Here is a 20,902-nt window from a genome sequence, read left to right as displayed (position 1 = left end):
CTCTGCAGGGCGAGGCAGACCCAGGCAACACAAGTTTCCATCAGGGGCTTCCACCCCTGATACTCCGAAGTCCAGGTTTAGCATTTTGGTTAAGGGTAAACATTCAAACAGCCAGGAAACTATGCTCAGAATCTCGGCCCCCCCACCACCCCTGGGCCTTTGAACAAGCCATTTACTGCTCCAGACCTCTGTGCGCCTCCTGTTCAAATGCTGCTGCTGAAGCCTCGTGCACTGTTAGTAGGAACGTAAAATGGTGCAGCTGCTGTGGATAAGTGTGCTGGTTCCTCAACAGATTAAAACTAGAATTACCATATGATCCACAATTCCACTTCTGGGTGTACACCCAAAAGAACTGAAAATGGGATCTTGAAGAGATATTTATACACACATGTTCACAGCAGGATTATTCAGTATAGCTGAAAGTTGGAAGCAACCTAAGGGTTCATTCACAAATGAATGGATAAACACAATGTGGTCTATACATGAAGAAGATTATTACTCAGCCTTAAAAAAAATCCAGGAAATTCTGAGCCATGCTACAACATGGAGGGACCTTGAGGACATTATGCTAAGTGACATAAGCCAGTCACAAAAAGGCCAATATTGCGTGATGCCACTTCCATGAAGCATCGATAGTGCTCAGATTCATAGAGATAGGAAGTAGGATGGTGGTTTGCTAGGGTCTGGGGTGAGGGAGAAATGGGGAGTTATTGTCATATGGGGACACAGTTTCGGTTTTACAAGATGAAAAGGATTCTGGAGACTGGTTGTACAGCAATGCAAAGATACTTAACATTAATGAACAGTACACTTAAAGTGCTTAAGATGGTAAATGTTATATTAAGTGTATTTCACAACCATATTTCATTACTACCAATGATAAATATTAGAACAAGCTTCAGAGAGTTGCTCAGTGCAGCAATCCCCAAGGTGGTTTAATATAAATCACCGTCTGGTCATCCTCTATGGATACGAAGCCCTGCGGATGCTCAGGTCCCTAGCATGGGCGGAGGAGGAGTCCACACATTCAGAGAGTACAAACACAGGAGAATGAAGTCAGCGGTCCACATATCATAAACCTTATATAAGTGTAATAATGACAATTGTTTACACACCAATAAAAAACCAAGTCTTAGAGCCTCTGACCCAGTCTCCCCCACCCCCACCTCTTCTCACACAAACACACACGGCTCCCAGCAACTTCTGCTTTCATCTGGAAAATGGGTCTTTCCACCTGCAGACTGGAGCCAGGCTGACTCGACCACACGCATGAATTGCAGAGATACTCAGTTCTGAGTATCTGAGCTCCGTGCCCTGTCGCCTACAGGAGAGGGCTTCCCCAAGACTTACTGGATTGTCGGAGGAGATCCTGGAGCCCTGGGTCAGAGTCAGTGGGGCTGAGTTTAAGCTGTGAAGGGCTGGAACTGATGCATCTCTAAAACCGAGCGAGGAGTCCCTGAGCTCATCCCTGGGTTTTCAGGGTGGGGATGGGGATGGTTGGGTGGGGACCGCCTGTGGTGGCGCTATCAGCCCTCCACACTTCTGGGGATGGATCTAAAATGTTTTTCATTACGGTAAAATATACATTACGTAAGATTTATCATTTTAACCATTTTAAACTATGCAGTTCAGTCATGTCAAGTACATTCACATTTTATGAAACCAAACCCCAGAACTTCTTTTCAACTCTGTACGCATTCAGCAACAATTCCCCTTGTCTCCTCCACAGTTCCTGGCAATCACCATTCTACTTTCTGTCTCTGTGGATCTGACCACTCTGGAATCTTTATTTAAGTGGGATCCTACAGTGTTTGCCATTTACTGTCAGGCTTATTTCACTAAGTAGAATGCCCACTAAGTTCCTCCCTGTTGTAGTGTGCGTTAGAATCCCCTTTCTTTTTAATGCTGAATAATACTCTGTTATTTATACAAGCCACGTTTGGCTTATCATTTCTTGGTCAATGAGCACTTGGGTTGCTTGCACGTTTTAGCCATTACGAATAATGCTGCTAGGAACCTGGGTGTACAAATATCCCCTCCAGAGGGTGCTTTCGATTCTTCTGGGTGTATCCTCCAAAGTGAATTGCTGGATCATATGGTTCCAAAATTTTTGTTATACTTTTGAATGGAGAGAATTTTCATGCATTGAGACACGGGGAAATCAGTTTGGCTTGTACATGGTGCAGCTGGAACTTTGTGTGAACTAAACCAGCCCGTCCAACCCTCACAGCACAGCCGCTCTAACTGTTAAGGCTGAGAATGTCTATGCTGAAGACAAGGATGAACAACTCCCTTCTTACGGCGTCCATGTTAACACTCGCTCAGAGATTAGGTTCCCTTCCCAGACACCAGGTCCTGCTGTCTCGCTGCCTGTGTACTAAGTCTGTCTCTTTTACAACCTTGAAGGAACATACCCTGTTGTGTCTGATGAATGTTCTTTGTTTGGATGAGGTGTAAGACTGTGTGTAAAACCATGGTTCAATGGAGCAGTTCTTCAGAGCTGTCTGAGAGGCTGCTTCCCAGGGCATAGTCCTCAGTTTGGCTCAAATAAAACTCTTTTCTATTCCTATGATAGATTATTTATTGATTATTTCCATGGACTCCTGAATTCATTTGAACATCAAAGACCCTGAGAAGTACAGGCCGTAAAGCTCGGGAAACCCACTTACAACCCTCCTCCCTCCCCATCTTCTTACACTGCTTGACTTCCCACGGTCTGCACTTGAGTGTGGGGACCCCCAAGCCCAGCTGGCCACCCACCAGGAGAAAGAGACCTTCAGAATCTCTGATGGTAATCCATGCAGCAAAGGCATTTAACAGTCACCACGCCTGCATTCAGACTTGCACTAAAGGTTGGAGGAAGACTTAAGAGGCATGTAACTATGTCCCCTTCTTCAAGGAGCTCTGCTGGGAGAGCTTAGCATGGAGAACAGAGAAGGGAAAGTGATGTAAGAAGCACTGTTCTTCACAGAAGGCAAAACTCTGGAGCTGGAAGGGGAGTGGTGCAGTGGGTGCCCGCTAGTGGTGGGTAGAGAGGACTGTGGCATGCCTCAGATGACCTCCGTGCTAAAGCACTGAACACAAACCTCCAAAATAGGATCCAATGGGATCTAAATGTGGCAATGAACTATTCCATTAACTTTTGAAAAACCAACCACACAAGACGGAATGAAATGGCTTATGCTGTTGTGGAGAGTTTTAGTTGGTTCTGTGAGGACCCACTTGAAATCCTAGAGTTGGTAGAGATATTATTTTAAAGGAAAGACATCTGAGTTGCAAGAAATGCAGAAAGATTGACACAACATTGTAAACTGACTGTACTTCAATTTTTAAAAAGTAAAAAAAAAGAAAAGAAAAGGAAAGAAATGCAGAAAGAAGCCTCCTCTGAGCTTATCTGACTCAAAGCAGAAAATTCTTGGAACTAAGGCTGCCATAAACTCCGCCATTCAGGAGGCGACATTCCTGAGATGATGATGGTGAGGAAGCCTATTACTGTGATTCTCCCCTCTGGGAGTTTATAGCCTCGAAGACGATGGAAAGCCCACTCACATGTGCATAGACAGCATTATCACAAGTTAGTCACCCCTCGTTTGTTCTACTAACCTGTTTTTCTTTCCTAAAGAAACCTATTTGTTTTCCCTACAGAAGACTTGCCTCCCTACCCTTTCTTCCATTAAGTTGGATATATAAGTCTGTAACATTAATCATTTTTTAGCAGGTTATGTTTTGTTCATTCACTTATGTGATCCTTTTTGACACACAGTTTTCTGATAACTTTCAGATCACACCGTTGGACTGTGTAAGAAATTGTGGAATGTTAATGGAAAACCTGATTGCAACACAGACCTGCTAACAAAACATCAAGATCAACTAGAATTAATCACACAGGACTGGATGAACTACTGAATAAGATTTACAATTTTTATGACTTTGTCTGAAACACGATCAGCTTTTTAATATTTGTTTTCGAGATTTCTGGAAAATTTTTCTCTTCAGCTACCTATGCTTTACAACAATGCGGTAACCTGTAGTTTTGAAACAGAAGTGAAGCACGTATCCTTTTCTTTCTAGCTGATCCCTCCAGAGTTCAGAAACTTCACTTTTATGGCAATAGAGTTATTTACCTGAGTTCACTAAGAACCTGTTCTCCTTGTACCAGGACACAAATGAAAACACTGGCTGTACTACCGAGGTTTTACTGGGATGTCATACTTGAGAATGTGCGTTGATTCAAATAGGATCAGACAACTTTAAGGAAGTAAGATTGACTTTGTGGAGCCATAAACCCCCTTGGGAAAGCAGCCTGGTGTCTTGCTGACAGGTGAGTAAGACAGATCATTCTCCGGCAGGCCCCCGAACCTCGGGTAATTTGTGGACTTCAAGAAGAGACATGGCAAGTCCTTGGCTTGGCGTCTTGCCTTCAAGAAACATTTCAGAGTTCAATTTGAAGATTCTTCATGAAAAGTTCCAGAAAAGCAGATTTAAAAGAATCTATTTGGTCAACTGTTACTCTTGCCGAGCTTATGTAAATATACAGGCCAAGTTTAAGGAACTTGAATTTATTTTATAAACAAATTAGTCCTAATTTGTCCACCTTTGGTAGAAGTGAGGGTGATTGTAGACAGAGGAAAAAATATGTTCCAATAGAAACTATAATACCTGTGGATGTTAGATTCTAGTTCTGCTCATTGTTTTTGAGATTTTGTTTTCCACCCATACACTGGGCTGGGTCCTGAATTGTTTTAGTTTCCTCAGTTATTTGGCTATAGTCTCCAAACTAACATTTCCACTTTTTCCCCTATTTTTGACTTCGAATCAAGAGAAACTGAAGCTGCCTTTTTCCTAAAGTCCTGCAGAGAGAAGTGAGTCAACTTGATATAAACTGCAAAGAGATCACCACCATGGCTGACATTTAGATAATCTTCATGTCTATGTGAGCCAGTGAGAAAGCTTACCTGAACACCCAATGACTTCAACAGAGACATTCAAGCCAGGAAAATCTGGTTTGAATCTGCCCATTATCACTGTCTGCCCTCACTCCATCTAAAGATGCTTTGTGCCTTACTTCTAGAAATCTTCTCTACAGGCAGCTCTCAGGACTCAGACACTGGGCTATAATTTTATATAGATCTTTGTTTTTCTTTTGTCTCCATAGAAATGTCTTCTATTGAATACTTAATTCTTTGCACCTTATAGGCCTAAGTTTGAGACCCCGCGTGGTTCACCACCTTCTGAAATGAATTTAACTGGACTGATCCATCATCAGCACCAAGACACTGGCTCAATACAATGAAACAATCTACCAACTCAGCTCCTGGACTGCAAAGCTTCTTGAGCAAGTTTCAGAGGAGGGACTGCAGGGGAGCCAACTACATCAGGTGCCCCAAAATATGTCTCTTTGGCATGAGGATTAATTTGGGCTGATTATGTTTAAGAAAAAGAACACGCAGGAAGTCCTTCTTTTTACCTCTCCCTAAAGAACTTAAATAAAGGACTCACTCCCAGAATAAAGCTAACACCAGACATGTCTGCAGAGGGCAGCAGCTAAGTGTGGTGAATTGCCTTCCCCCACTTTGAAGTCCCAAACCACGGCCCTCCCCCAAACTCTTTTTCCTTCTCTTTAGCTGAAGATGTTATTTAAGGCAAGGGTTTGGGCCATTTGACAAGTTACCCAGTTTTCCTGGGTCTCTCCCGTGTATACGTGTTATCACACTGTTTGAGTTTCTCCTGTTAATCTGTCTCATGTGAATTTAATTCTTAGACCAGCCAGAAGAACTCAGAAGGGCAGAGGAAAATTTCTTCCTCTTCCATGTGGAACATAACTTCTCGCTAGGGACTTCCTTCCAAAGAGTACGGTATGTAAAGGGGACCCAAAAAATAACTTAATAGTGGAGAAACCTGACAAACACTGTACCTCAACTGGATAACCAAGATCAGTGTCAAGTGATAAATCATGTTGATGGTATGTGCCCCTGATATGCTATGATAAGAAAGGCACTTTTACATAACCACGTCCCATGCAGTTTTGTCCCAACTTACATGTGACATACTTATACTAAATACTTAAATAAAGTGTATTCATTGTCCAGCAGGAATCCGAATTTATCTTGCCATCTGGCATTTCATCTGGCAACCCTAGACCAGAGGCAGCAGTCAGCCTGTGATGAAGCAAGCAAAAACTGTCTTTAGCTTGGTGCACAGACTTCTGAAGTCTTTCACATGCAGTTTTTAATTTCAGCCACTAGAAGGAATCTTGAGGGAAAAATAAATCCAAGCTCTTCATCCAAGCCAATAATCCTTCAGGGGATTTCTTGGCTGTTGGGCACTGGGGGAGGGAGCAGAAGATAAAAAGGAATGAAGGGGAGGGTCAGACATTTAGAGCTAAGGGCTCTGGTCCTGGGGTTTCAGTGCTTGGATCATCCCTTTCTCTGCTGAGCAACACATTTAGTCTGTGTCTAAGCTTTCAGATTTCACAGCTGTAAATGAGAAACAGAATTTTACCATTTTTACGCAAGTCCGGGACGCAGTCTTCCCCAGCTTCCTTTATAGATGTCTTGTGTATAGATTCAATCACCTAACAAGTATGTGTTGAGTTTTCCCACATGACAGAAGCTATACTGGGTCATAGTAAAGACTCAGAATTCTGTCCCCAAGGTGCTGATAACTATTGCCAGCTCAGGGCAACTGACCAAAGATGTAGAAGAAATGTGATGACGTGCAAGTTTCACCTGTTGAGTGTAAACCACTCACTCTGAGACAGTTTGTGAAGGAAAAACTTGAAATGTATTCTGTTCACATTCATTTATTCCTGATTCTCCCCCCAGCCCCCTGTTTCACCAGGATTTTCCATCATGGTGTATTACCTCTCAATGCAGCTGGGCATCTGAGTATCTGGGGTCTTTTGCTCTGCATGCAGATCTTCAATTGCCTTTTTCTTCTTGTTTTAACTTTCAATTTTCAGTTTTTAAATTTCAGAGTTATTTAATTTTTGTTAGTTGAGGTACAGTCAGTTGACAATGTGTCAATTTCTGGTGTACAGTGTCATGTTGCAGTCATACATGTACATATGTTTATTCCTTCTCATATTCTTTTTCATTTTCATTTTGTTTTATTTTTTAGTTGTGTAAAATACACACATAAAATGTACCATCTTAACCATTTCAAGCACACAGTTCAGCAGCAGGAAGTACATTTACGTTACTGTACGACTGTCACCACCGTCCATCCCTAGAACTCTTTTCATCTTGCAAAACTCACACTCCAAACCCAGTGAACAGTAACTCCCAACCCCCAGTTCTTAGCAGCCACCACCATACCTCCTGACTCTGTGAATCTGATCACTCTCGGTACTTTCCATAAGTGGAATCCTACAATGTTGGCCCTTTTGTGACTGGCTTATCTCACTGAGCATAACGTCCTTCAGGTTCATCCATGTGGTAGCCTGTGTCAGAATTTCCTTCGTTTTTAAGACTTAATATTACACACAAACACACACACACACACACACACACACACACACACACACTATTACACAACAGCTTCTGTTCACCTGTTCATTCCTTCATGCACATTTGGATTGCTTCCTCTTTTGACCGCTGTGAGGAATGCTGCTCTGCACACTGGCATACAAGCATCTCTTGGAGTCCAGCTGCCTTTGTCATTAAAATCCTTTGGTGTAGCCAGCAACTCCTGCCATCACAGAACTGAAAAGAAAACTGTGAGATTCTTGCCTGCATTGTTTAGATATTCGTCCACTTTTTGCTCTTCCCTTCACCTTCTCTTTCCTTGGTGCTGTTCCACCCTCCAGCCGTTGCTAAAATGGAAAGTCCTGGAAGAAGGGAAGGGCAGAGGCAACCAAGAGTCTCTCACTTGTTGGCCAGAGAAAATTCACCCAAATGATGATTGAGACCTTGTCAGGAAAGGAAGGTGGATCATGACAGTAAAAAAAAATTTACAGGGAGGTGGGAAGGGACAGACTGGGATTTTAAAATGCAGAATAGAAGAAACAAGATTATACTGTATAGCACAGGGAAATATATACAAGATCTTGTGGTAGCTCATAGCGAAAAAAAAATGTGACAATGAATATATATATGTTCATGTATAACTGAAAAATTGTGCTCTACACTAGAATTTGACACAACATTGTAAAATGACTATTACTCAATTAAAAAATGTAAAAAAAATTTTTTTAAATTTTAAAAATTACATAAGCCACTATAGCAGATGTTTAATAAATGACCCTCATTATGGTGATTATTACAGGGCTAAACCTTGAGGACACAAAGGAATGAATAGTCCTCAGCTGCACGAGTCCATTGGGGTCGACCCCTGCTGCTGTGCCGAAGAGGAAAAAGAAGGAAAGAAAATGCACTGAGTCCAGTCTGCTCATTTTCCACTCGTGGGGAAAAGTAAACAAGGAAAGAAAGAAAAACTTCTATTAAACCTTTACCCATATACAAGTTCCCTTCAGCAAACGTTTGAAGGAAGTTGAGTTAACCAGTCCCTTAAGAAAGATTAGACATTTTCAAAGTTTTCCAGGCTCCTGAGGCCTGACCCTTCTGCCTCCTGGGAGCTCCTGGGTAAGAAGAATCGGGGAGGGGAAAGGGCTCCTCACCTTTCCATGGGGGGTGTGACCTAGTATCTGAAATAACAGTGACGGCTGGGGACCAGCAGGGCTCCATTCTTACCAATGATCTCAAAGAACTCAATGTTCAAAACTCTGGCTTGCTTGTCATCTCTTTCTGGTCCCTGATTTGTTCTGCCTTTCCCTTTGTCTCTCTTCATCCTGTTTTTCTGGCTTTATCTGTCTTTCCTCTCCTGCCTGTCTCTCTGCTTTGTCTCTAGTTCTCTGGCTGTCTTTGTGTGCCTTCATCTGTGTCTTCCCCAGTCTGTACCCTTGTTCTCCCTGCATTTCCCCTTCCTTCTGTGTCTGTCTGTGCTTAATATGTTTCTCTCTTTTCCCCTCCAGGGCCTCTCCTTGTCTCTCACTTTTGTTGGGTTTGTGGATTACCTTCTCCTTTGCCCCTGTTCCACGCCATATGCCTCTAAAAAAGTCCAGAATCAGGACTTGGACCCTTTGTGATAAAGAGGACTGTAATGCCAGGTAAATTGTCATCACCTGTTGTCTGTGCCTTTCACACCATCCTCTAGGAACCTGGGGACAGAGCAGGAGGAGACACTGAAGGTGTTGAAGAAGGAACTGAGGTTAGGGGAGATCTTCCCGATTCTGAGACAAGCAGAATTAGACTGTAGACTGAAGGAGAGCCTGGGGGAACTAGACCACAGCTGTCCAGTGTGGTAGCCATGAGCCACCTGTGGCTACTGGGGACTTGAAATGTGGACGGTCTGCCATGGGATGTGCTATGGGTGTGAAACCAGATTTTGAAAATTTGGTCCCAAAAGAAGAATATAAAGCAGCTCATGTATAACTTTTTCATTGATTGCCTGGTGAAATGATGTTTTAGATATATTCAGTTAGATGAAATAGGTTGATAACATCCATTTCATCTGTTTCTTTTTATTATGTCTTTTCATGTGGCACTAGCAAATTTGAAATTGCATATGTCGCTTGCATTTGTGACTCGCGTTATATTTCTAACTGGTGTTGACTGAAAAAAATGCACAATGTGAGACCTGTGAGTTCAGTTTTATTTGAGGGCAAAATGAGGACTATAGCCCAGGAGACAGCATTTCAGATAGCTCTGAGGAACTGCTCTGAAGAGGCAGGGGGAACGTCAGTATTATGTATGATTTTAGTGAAGGGAGGGGGTATGTGCAGTCAAGCACACATTTAGACAGAGGCTGGCTGCTAGTCACGATGAGCAGATGTCACCTTTAATGATTTTAGTGCCTTTCTAGGTATGAGGAGATGCAAGAATTTGGGCTTATAAAATCTTCTCCTGAAAATGTCTAACTATCTGAAGGCATGTTCTGCCAGTTTTCCCAGAGCACAGAACACCCCATTCCTGATCTCCACCCTGAACTCCTTTCAAGGGGTGTTGCAGGTCAGGGCTGCAGTGGCTCCTGATTTAACCCTTGTAGATGCGGATGGCAAGTGCCAATTTTTAGTTGGCATTAGACAGTGCTAGCCTAGTCAAAGAAGGATGTATTTCAGATGAGGACAAAGGAGGCATCTACGCGTCACATGATGCAGACAGAATAGATGTGATAAAGTAGTTCGTAGTAGCTCAGAATTTTCAAGAATTCTCCAGCTGCCAAACTCCTCATCTGCCTCCCCCCTCTCCAGTTCCTTCAGTTGTGGTTGCCTTTGGGAGAAGGGGTTGTGACCATCGGGGGCGTGGGGTGCTGGTCATATTCCGTTCCTTGCTCTGGGTGCTGGTTGTACCTGTACGTTCTATTTCAGAAAATGCAGCAAATGGTACAATAATGACGTGTTCACTTCTCATAATTTGTGTTATATTACAGTTCAAAGACACAAGCAAACAAATTGTTGCAAAAAGCAAATCTCAAATTCTCTATCCTAACCTTTCTGGTTCCAAACTGCATTAACTGTTTCTGTATAAAATAAAATCCCTGCAAGAAATAGGTCTCACCCCTCTGCGGATTATCAAAGTGTTTTACCCAGCACGTAACAGGCTTTGTGGGGGCAAGAGGAAAGTTCTTCTGGTGAAACTGAAAATGATACTTTTTACATTATACAAAAATAACAGCTAACATTTGGGAGCGTATTAATCATGGGCCAAGCCCTGTTCTAAGTTTTCCTTCATTTCATCCTCACAACAGCCCTATGGGCGGGGTGGGGGGTACTCTTACATCCCTGTGTTACTGATGAAGCCCCTGAGACCCTGAGGGGCTAAACCACAGAGCCAGGACGGAAGCGGGTGCACTGACGGCCCCCCACCCCCCACCCCAGCGGGCACACCTAAGCCCCGGGCTCTGCTGCCGTCACAGACCGGGCCCCCCGCCCCGGCCGCTCGTCCAACGGCACCGCAGCGCCGGAGTTCGTGCGCCTGGGGGTCACCGACGTGCGCGGACTCCAGCTCCTTCTCCTCGCTGTGCTCCTGGTCACGCACGTGCTGACCCTCCCGGGGAACCTGCTCATCGTCACCCTGACCGTGGCCGACCGCCGCCTCGCCACCCCGGTGCCCTGCTGCCTCCGGCACTCCTCGCTGCTGGAGCCGGGCTGCGCCTCCGCCGTCACCCCGCAGGCGCTGGTCCACCTCCTCACTGGACGTGGGACCGTCTCCCGAGCCAGATGCTTCTCCCAGACGGGGCTCTGCTTCATCCTGGGCACCGCGGAGTCCCTGCTGCCGGCGGTGACGTCCGCGGACCGCTACCTGGCCGTCTGCCGGCCGCTGCGGTGCCCCGCCCGCAGGACCGCTGGGGTGGGCCCCGTCCTCGTGCTGGGCTGCGGGGCGCAGCCTCGTCCTCCTCCTCGCCGGGCCCAGCGTCTGGGTGTTCTCCCTCCCCTTCTGTGGCCCCCGACGTCCTCGACCGCTTCTTCTGTGACAGCACGCCCTTGCTGGAGCTGGTGTGCGCAGACCCCAGGCCCCTGCAGCTGGTGTCCTTCCTGGTGGCCGCGTGCACCCTGGCCTCTGCCGTGGTGGTGACCGGCCTGTGCTACGGCCGCTCAGCGGCACCGTCCTGCACCTGCCTTCATCCCGGGGCCGCCGCAAGGCCTCCTCCACCTGCCCCTCCCCCCTCCTGGTGGTCGCCCTCACCTGCGGGAGCTGCCTCACCGTGCACCTGAGCCCCCGGCGGACAGGGCGGCTGAAGCTCAACAGAGGAGTCGCTTTCTTCAGCACCATCGTGTCGCCCCTGCTGAACCCCTTCGTCTACTGCCTGAGGAATGAGCTGGTCCAGAAAGTGAGCAGGGATTTGCTGATCAAGGTGGGAGGGGTTCCTTCTAAGACGCTCAGGGCATAAGGCTTCCAGACGGGCCGCCTGTTAGTTGCTCTTTTCCCTGTCTCGGTGAAGGCATTTTTTTCCCTACTTGAGCAGAGAAGAAAAGTTTGCTGGTTCCCAAGTTGACTGTGCGTATTTCTGCATTCCAGGAGAACAGAAGAGGGAGTGAATTGCTCTCCTGCTCAGGACAACGCAGCTTTTTGGCCATAACGATGGAGACTGCTAGTCATTCTGCTTATCCAGTCTCCACGTTACTAACAGAACACTTTGAATTTTATCTGGGCACGTGACGTCCAGCTAGAGACATTTCCCATCCTCCCTTGCAGCTACCTTGGTGACAAGACTAAGTTTTAGAGGCTGTGGTGTAAGTGGAATGATCTGTGTAATTTATGGATTGTGGTTTCCTAAGAAAATTGCATTCTCTCCATTTTTTTTCCTTCCATCTTCCTGCTGCCTAGAGTACACGATCACTATGGTGGCCACCTTGGGACAAGGGATGGAAACAAACCAACCAAAAAATACATTGTTTAGAGACATCCCATCAGCCTGGGTCCCTGGATGAGCTTTGTAACAGCGCCTCCTGCTGGTCGTGCATCAACCACAGACTTCCTCTGTGAAGGGGGAATTAAGGTCTGTCTTAATCTCGCCACTGTGGTTTGTGGATTCTTGGTTACATCAGCTTAGCATAAATTTCTGCTAATACAGATATAAAAGAAAATTCTGAGAACATAGCCTGAAATGGGGAAGCCAAGCTAAAGGAGAAGAACTGCTGTGGAAAGTAAAGTGAAAAGTTGTGGGGGGAGGGGATAGCTGAGTGGGAGAGGGGATAGCTGAGTGGTAGAGTGTGCCTAGCGTGCACAAGTTCTGGGTTCAATCCTCAGCACCTCCACTTAAATAAATAAATAATCTAATTACCTCTCCTCCCAAAACGAATGAATAAATTTTTAAAAATTAAAAAAAGGCATGGAATCCCCAAAAAAGGTGGAGAGGGTGTCCCAGTGCTAAACGGGCTGGGGTCCAGAAACAGCAGTTGTCTGGGAATCCTGAAGCTTGAGAGGAGGTGGGAAGTACCAGAGCCCCTGTCCCCACTCACCCTGCTTCTCCTGGAATAAATGCGACCTTGTCCACCTACAGGTTTTCTCCTGGTGATCGTAGGCTAACTGGGCAAAGACAAAACACAATGGCAAACCATGCTGTGTTCTGTGAAGGATAAGTTCAGGTCCTGGAAGAGCCTGTAACAGGGAGACATGAGCTGGTCTGAGATGTTAGGAACCTAACAAATTTTCTTTAAGTGTCACGCACTTCTTGATGTGAAGTTTTAATACCATCAGCAAGAGGAGAAGTCTTCTTGGTTGGTCAGGGCAGGAACGGTGGGGGCCTGGAGGGCTAGGATCTTTCTGATTGTTCCTGAAACCCGGAGTGGGAGGGGCCAGCCAGGCTGGGGGATTCCTGCCAGGGTCTGCGGTCAGAGCGAGTGAGGACACAGCCATGGAGGAAGTTACACAACCCCTGTGTGCAGGCCCAGTGAAGGTCTGACTGTGACCCAGGGACAGCTGGGGCCCTGGGCAGTGGGAGTCGTGATATAGTTACAGTTGGGGTGTTATGTGATGGTCTTCAGGCGACCACTTCTTGGGTCCTCAGTTTACCCTATTTTCAAATTGGAGGAGTGGTCTGGTGGGTCTGTAATTGCCTTTCCAGTTGCTAAGGGTTTAAAAGCTTGAACTTGTACAAGCAAGCTCAGCTTACAGTGGTTAGTGAGTAACGCAGGTTACGCGAATGATGGAGGTGAGTGGGGGCAGAGAGTTTTCATCAAACACCATAGCATAAAATAATTAAAATACCCCTTAGTCATCTCCTTAAACCCACCGAAAGTTTTTTCCAGGTACCTGACACTTATTTCTTTTCTCTCTGACTTGCTCATGTGGCTGCTTCTAAAATCCCCTTTTATCCTGAACGATTTACCTCTATCTGTAAACAAGCACATTTCACACTGAAAAATGTCTGCTGTGACCACCCTAGTGATTTTCCAAAGTGTTCAACAGAAACAGTTCTCTTCCGGATAGGAAAAGGGAATTCTGCTGTGAGAAAAATTACAGTTTCTCTGTGTCATTATAGTATTAAGCGTTTCTCAGCAGAATCACTTGGGGAATTTTTTGAAACTTGGTTTTTGATGGCCTCTCATCCCCCAGTTTCCGCCACAAAGATTCTGATTCAGGAGGGTTAGGGATGGGACAATTCAGCTATAGATTATATTTTACAGGGGACAATTTCATACACATATTATATTTATATATTTTATAATTATAGTATATAATTATAATTTTATATATAAATACAAAATATGTTGTGTATAATTTTACTTTATATATAACATGTATATACATATAAGTTTTTTAAATGTTTTTATCTTTTTAATGGAGATACTGGGAATTGAACCCTGGACCTCATGCATGCTAAGCATGCGCTCTACACTGAGCTATACCCTCCCCCCGACATGAAATTGAAACATATTTCCTGATGATCATGAACTCCACCTCCAGCTGAGAACCAGAAGGGTGACTATAAGCACCAGCTTTGATTGATTTCGATTTGGATCCATCTCTTAATACTTGGGCCATGTGCTACTGAGCAAATCACCTCTACGGGGCTATTTTCTCACATGTCCTGTGGGTACAACAGACCCTACTTCAGGGTTGTATCAAAGATTCAGTGAGATAATATAGTAATGTACTCCCTGCCTGGCAAAAATTCATTCATTCATTCATTTATTCACTCCCTCATTCACTCATCTTTTTTTTTGTTTTAGGAGTGGCATGGAGTTTTTTAATTTGAAAAGTGAAAAGGTTACACTTAATGGAAGGCAGAAATGCAGACAGCAAAAAATAGGAACTAGGAACTAGGAAATAGAAAACCAAGCAGGACCAAGCAGGACCTTGTGGGGCCTTCAGACTCTGCCCCCACCCCCTCCACCACCAGTACCAGTGACCTCTGCCTGCCTCTTGTTTGTAGAAACAGGTCTCCCCTGAGTCACAAAAGGCTGGCTCAAGAATATGCACATATAGTAACAAAAAATAGCAGTTGGGCCAGGAGAACTGGTGACAATTTAAAGAACAGACCAGTTGTATAGCAGTCACAGAATGCTTAGTTCCTCCCTGGAGGATATAGATAAGAGTGTCTGATGCTTATTCCTGAATTGTTTTGCAGATACTAAAACCCCCACCAGATGGAAGAAGTTAATTGCATGAGGATCTTAAAACACGAGGTCCTGGGTTCTATTCCCAGTATCTCCATTAAAAAGATATGTATATATACATGTTATATATAAAGTAAAATTATGTACAACATAATTATTTTGTATTTATATATAAAATTATAATATATACTAAAAATATAATATGTATATGAAATTGGTCCCTGTATAAATATAATCTATAAATGAAATTGTAGATTGGCTTTACTGAGTCCAGGCAAGGGGACCCAAGTTTGCCTCGGTAACAAATATATTCAACGGTTTGGGAGGTAGTTAAAGGAAAACAAAAGCGCTGATCAGCGTTGATCGGACGAATAAGGATGTTAAAAACGGCGACAAGTAAATTGATGATTCAGTCCTTGGTGGCCGTCTCTCCGAGAAGTCTGCTGGCCAGGCCACTGGTGCCCTGGGTCTTAGGAGTACTGTCCTCCTTTGGGAGGGTTCTTCACTTTCCCCCACAGGCAAACCCGAGCCAGCATCACCTCCCGCATCCCCAGGCACGACCCCGACACCCCCCGTTCTCAGCACTTACAGCCTAAGCCCGGGACACGGGAGCCACGGGTGCGCCCCGCCCTCCTGAGCAGCTGGGCATCTCCAGCCGCCTGCAAGCTGGGGCGTCCCGGCGGGTCGCGGGACCCGGGTCCCGGTTACCCAGCTCTGCGATTCGGCGCTGAGGCTCTGGGACGCCGGCAAGAAGCTGGGGGTGAAAGGCCTTTCTGGCGGGCGGAGGGCGGCTGCGCTGGGGGTCCCCTCCTCGCTGCCCCCACCGCGACAGCGGGCCCATTCCGGGACCCTTTAGATAGAGCTGAGGTGGCCTTTTTTTGTTGTTTTTTTGTGTGTTTTTTGTTTTTTGCTTTTTTGGCCAATTTTAAATACCATTTTATTGAAGACATAGTATTTTCCACTTACAATGCAGTGCTTATAAAGTGCGATGTTACTGTTGCCCGTGGAAGCAACCGGTGTTCCAGGTCCTTGTCCCGTCCCAGAAAGAATTCAGAGACAACAGGAAGAGGTTAAAAAAAAGTAAAGGATTTATTAAAGGATGGATAGTCCACTCTCAAGGAGAGAGAGCAGGCAGCTCAGGTGAGAGGCTGCCCTGTGTTTCTCTGGCAAGTTAGCTACATAGGGTGTAAAAATGAATGGGCGGAATATTCACTGGGGAGGGAAGGGCTTGGGGTCGTATTCCCTGATTATCATCCCAACTCCACCTTCCCAAAGGGAGGAGGGATTTTTGTCCTTATTTAGTCTGGATGGTAAGTGTCATGGCGTCGGTATGTGATGAGTACTTCTGATCTGCAAGGCTCATTTTATTGAAATGAGGGCATAATGAGCAAAAGGTTACATTCGGACACTGGAAATTCCTACCTTTTCTCACCTTTCTTTGTTGGTCTCCAGGCCAAAATGTGTGGCCCCTTATGAGCCCAAAGGTTCCTGCTTTCTTTCTGTGCCCAGGGACCCTGATGTTTACATGATGTGTGCTTTCCTGCATTTCGCTTGTGCCCCTCCTTTCTGCCCAATTCCTGCCACTTGGTCTGTGTCCCCCTTTCTCTGCTCATATCTAGCTCTCTGCCTGCTCTAACATTACTTCCTTTTCTATCTCTTTCAGCAAGAAGAGCTTTGACTATTTAATATACTGTCCCTTGAAGGAGCAAACCCGTATTTTTTTTTACCCAAATCATAAAGAGGTGCTTTTTCCCTCCTTTTAACTTATTTTTTAAAAATGATGATCCAGTTTATGATTCTTTTTTATATTATTATTGAAGTACAGTCAGTTTACAATGTGTTAATTTCTGGTGTACAGCATAGTGATTCTGATATATATATATTCCTTTTCCTATTCTTTTTCATTATAGGCCATTACAAGGTATTGAATATAGTTCCCTGTGCTCTACAGTAGGACCTTGCTGTCTTCCCTCCTTTTAACTCAAAACTCTTCTCCATCTTCCAAACTATTCATCAAAATTCTCTTCTAAACATATACAATCCTTGATACCAATCCCAAGGCCTGTCATTACAAAATAAAAAGTTCCTTAACCTCTTTCTATTTTGTCCACTTATTAGCACAGTGGACTGTTTTACAATAAAGATATGGTTCTTTTTTTTTTTAAGCAGGAAATTACATTTTCTTGGTGAGGGGAAAAAAAGAAGTCTCAGGAAGCATATTCTGTGTTTCCTGAACTGGCTTTCTTGAAAAATTGTCCCTCTGTGTCTTTAGACTCTGAGGCCCTTGAAATCAGGGATGGAGATGGATTCACTCCTGTATTTCCAGAAACGGCCACTACAGAAGGTCCCAGAAATTGACAGTTCTCTTTCTTCCCACGAGAAAGAAGGGCTTTCTTGAAAGAGGATGTAGGAGTGACCTATGGGTTCAGCTTCCCTCCGTCCTCCCCTCTGAATTCCTGGAAATGTGACTTTTCCCTCCTGGGACGCAGTGGGGAAGGAGTTCAGATCATGAATGAATCACTGGGGGAAGCTCAGCTTTAACCCCTAGAAAATTCAGATTAGCAACATCTTCTTCCTCGGCCCTTGCCTGAGAATTTTGGCTGCTCATCCCCATATCCCTCAAACACATCCACTGTCCCAGCTCAGACCCGTTAACCCGTGGCTCCCGGCTTCCTCCTTTGGTTCATCCCCCACCACCGCCCTGAAGCATCTTTCTGTTTTAAAATAATTAATTAATTTTTTAATTGAAGTAGAGTCAATTTAAAATGTGTTAATTTCTGGTGTATAGCATAGTGATTCATTTACACACATATATATATACATTAATATATTCCTTTTCATATTCTTTTTCATTATAGGCCACTACAAAGTATTAAATGTAATTCTCTGTGCTTACAGCAAGACCTGATTGTTTTATCTACTTTTATAGGTTAGTATCTGCAAATCTCGAACTCTCAATTTATCCCTCCCCACTCCCTTTTTTCCCTGGTAACCATTAGTTTGTTTTCTGTTTCTGTTTTGTAAATAAGTCCGTGTCTTTTTTTTTTAAGACTCCACATATAAGTGATATCATATGGTATTTTTCTTTCTCTTTCTGGCTTACCTCACTTAGTATGACCATCTTCAGGTCTATCTATCCATATTGCAGCAAATGGCATTATTTTATTCTTTTTTATGGCTGAGTAATATTCCATTGTATATATACCACATCTTCTTTATCCAGTCACCTGTTGATGGACATTTAGGATGCTTCCATGTCTTGGTTATTGTATATAGTGCTGCTATGAACACTGGGGTGCCTGTATATTTTGGAATTAGAGTTTCCTCTGGATACATGCCCTGAAGCATCTTTCTTAAGGCAAATCTGACTCCATCCTTCCCCGGCTCAAAACCATTGCATACTGTACAGTGGAGCATAACTCAGCCATAATAAGGAGTGAAGTACTGACAGATGCTATAACAAGAATGAGCCTTGAAAACATGAAGCTAAGTGGAAAAGCCAGACACAAAATTCACCTACTGAATTATTCCATTTATATGAAATATCCAGAATAGGCAAATCTATAGAGAAAGAATGTATATTGGAGGTATCCCAGGAGACTGGGGGACTGGGAAATGGGAAGTGACTGTTGATGGGTATGGGGTTTCCTTTTGGGGTGATGAGAAAGTTCTAGAAATGTATAGTGGTGATGGCTGCAAGCATAGCCAATAGATTTAATGTCCCTGAGTTGTACACTTTACAGTAGTTAAAACGGTGAATTTCACGGACTGTGTATTTTACTGCACTTATGAATAAACACTCCATGGCTCCCCACTGCCCTTGGGATAAAGTCCAAGCATCATGGAAGGTGTCCAAAATGTCTCCTGACTACATCACAGACTTCATCTCCTGATATCTTCCTACTCCTCTTCTATAATCCAGACCCATCTGAACTTTCAGCAGTTCCCCCACCCCCCACATTGTCAACCCAGTCCTGTGACCTGCACAGGTGGTCGCCCCTCCTCTGCTGAAGTATTCTCATCCTTCAAGACTCCCTTCATGCATCATGCCCTCTGCAAATCTTCCTCAACTCTCTACCCTGTATTTTTTCCCATCGTAGTATGTGTCATGATATGAAACACAAAAGCCTATGTATTTGTTGATTTGTGTCTGTCTGTCATCTCTACTAGATAACAAAACACATAAAGGCAGAGAATTTGTTCATCCTTTAAGGACTGTCTCTGGCACCTTGAAGAGCAGCACACAGTGGGTGCTGAATAATTGCTTAAATGAATGTCACCCAGAGAGCAGCTCAGGCACCTTTGGCATCTGAAACTTTCAACTCCAAGGACTTAGAAAGTCCAAAAGTTACCCCACATTTTTTTTGTTTGTTTGTTTTTTTGTTGTTGTTGTTTTGGGGTTTTTTGTTTGTTTGTTTTTTGATTTTTTTTTTTTGAGGGGGGAGGTAATTAGGTTTATTTATTTATTTACTTAATGGAGATACTGGGGATTGAACCCAGGACCTCATGCATGCTAAGCATGTGCTCTACCAATTGAGCTATACCCTCCCCCCTCACATTTTTTTTTCATTCATATAAATCCCTTTTGTTTATTTCTTCACATCTGCTCTCTACTGAGACCTTCTGAAGACATTTCATGAGGGTTGTCCTTTACTGAAATTTGGCTCCTCGCAAAGGACTTGGACCAGCCGCACCACCTGAGAGCCTGTTAGAAATGCAGGACCTCAGACCCACTGCATCAGAGTCTTTATTTCAGTAAGATCTCCCAGTGATTGACAGGCACATTTGAGTTGGAGAAACACTGACTGGGGACATGATTTTGAGATTGTACCCAGAAATGATCAGTAACCCCAGTTCCATTCCTTAACTTCTTTAAAAAAAATTTTTTTTTGTTGGGGGGACTTAGGTTTATTTATTTACTTAATGGGGGTACTGGGGATTGAACCCAGGATCTCATGATTGCTAAGCGAGCTCTACCACTGAGCTACACCCTCCTTGCTGGCTCCTTAACTTCTATAGCTAGGTTCTTTATATATGAGTCCAGCTGTATTCTGAGTCCAGAAAACATTACTGCCCCTCACAGATCCCTCCCTTTCCCTCCAGGGTATCTGTCCTCACCTGTCTTCCAGCAGCAATAGCAATTGAATACGTAGATTTCCAGAGGCGATGGTGGCTGAGGAAAGAGGGAAATGAGAGTAGAAAATTAAAGTATATTAAAAAAAATGTTTAATTAAAGTTAAAAAAATTTTTTTAACTTAAAAATTTTTTAAAAAGAAAATTAAAGTATGTCACATTTATGAAAACGAATATATGTATATATATGCGTGACTGGGACATTATGCTGTTCACCAGAAATTGACACATTGTAACTGACTATACTTCAACTGAAAATAAAGTATGTCACATTTAAGGGTCGGAGCCAAACACCTCATCTCTGAAATTCCCAGTTTACATAGATTGTGTAAGGACTTACGCTGTGTCCTGTTTCTTCACTTCTTTGCCAAGCCCTTAGAGGTTTAGAAGGAAGGTTAGGTGACTTTTCTAGACTCACAAGCCAGCAAAGTGCTGAGGCGCTGGGGTGGGCGGGGAGAGGGATGTGTCAAGCCTGGCGGATGTCTGCATTGCGCCACTGTCCCTGGAAAGACAGCAGAACCTCAGTCATCTCCCAAAACACTTTCTTCACATTGTTTCTGTGCTCAGAAACATCCACGGGCTCCCTGCTGCCTATAGGAGCCACCATTTATATGAATTCTGGTGAAATAACATGTTCATGCTTTGCTCTGTCTCCTGCTTCTGCCAACCGTTTTATACCCCTAATCAAACAAGGCCAATAATAACAAT

The 20,902-nt window shown here is 44.1% G+C and overlaps 1 pseudogene; it reads left to right on the top strand.

Moving 5' to 3' along the window:
- The first annotated feature begins 9,099 nt into the window (after window positions 1-9,099).
- On the top strand, window positions 9,100-11,925 carry LOC116154991 (olfactory receptor 6E1-like; annotated as a pseudogene).
- Window positions 11,926-20,902: the final 8,977 nt, after the last annotated feature.

Source organism: Camelus dromedarius, chromosome 9 (assembly GCF_036321535.1).
Source record: "Camelus dromedarius isolate mCamDro1 chromosome 9, mCamDro1.pat, whole genome shotgun sequence".
In the NCBI taxonomy this organism is placed as follows: domain Eukaryota; kingdom Metazoa; phylum Chordata; class Mammalia; order Artiodactyla; family Camelidae; genus Camelus; species Camelus dromedarius.
Note: the sequence above shows the minus strand (reverse complement) of the source record. Positions and strands in the feature narration are given on the sequence as shown.